Consider the following 909-nt stretch of genomic DNA (forward strand, 5'->3'; position numbering starts at 1 on the left):
GTGTGTGTGTGTGTGTGTGTGTGTGTGTGTGTGTGTGTGTGTGTGTGCAGGAACAAAATCATCAGTATGCATTGTACACACTGTACAATTTCAACTTTAATACATTTTGGAGTAATAATTAACATTATCATTTAATGTTTGATAGTAATATGTGTTATGCCCGTACTTGACCTAAACCTGCAGGGAATTGTTTCCTATCTTCTTTTTTGAAGGCATGGTTTGTAATATTGGTGCAGTGGACTGCATTCAGTTTTACAGATATTAAAAACATTGTGTTCACCCCTTTTACTCTTAACAGTTAGTTTTCAAAATCTGTCTCAGTCAAGATATTTTTTTAGGCTGTTTACCAAAAGAAATCGTGTCTGATTTCATCCCTGTTGGCTTACTTTGTGGTATTTCTACGGTTTACCTCACGACGAGCGTGACGAATTGTAAAATAGCTTCCGCGGTGACAACTTTCCAGAGTTTTAAATCCTGTCTGTGCGTATTACATACCGTTGTGCAATGTGTTGGTGTATTGTGAGTTTTGTTTGTTTGTCGTTTTGAAGATTTCCACCAATCCATGTTTCAAAAAACCAGAGCAGTGTGAAATAGAAGTGTAAAATCTTCATAAATATCCACTTGGGGATGACAGAAGTCATTTTAGTTCAGACGGTTTAGGAGCCGTGGCTCATCCCGTGGAGCTGCTGTTTGCATGAATGCGGGCATAAAAAAAGGCGCCTGTGTGTGTGTGTGTTTGTTTTTACTGAATGAGAGCCGGTTGGTACGTGCACGTGCCAGTCCTCCAGCCGTGGAATGACTCAGATCTGCTCTCAAGACTGCATACCTCTCTCCAACGGGGGACTCGTAAAAGAAAGCCCTACATGAAATCCATTATGCTTAATTCCCCAAATCCATAATACCCTCAGA

The sequence above is a fragment of the Anarrhichthys ocellatus genome, unplaced genomic scaffold (genome assembly GCF_004355925.1).
Source record: "Anarrhichthys ocellatus isolate YVR2014 unplaced genomic scaffold, GSC_Weel_1.0 scaffold7, whole genome shotgun sequence".
In the NCBI taxonomy this organism is placed as follows: Eukaryota; Metazoa; Chordata; class Actinopteri; order Perciformes; family Anarhichadidae; genus Anarrhichthys; species Anarrhichthys ocellatus.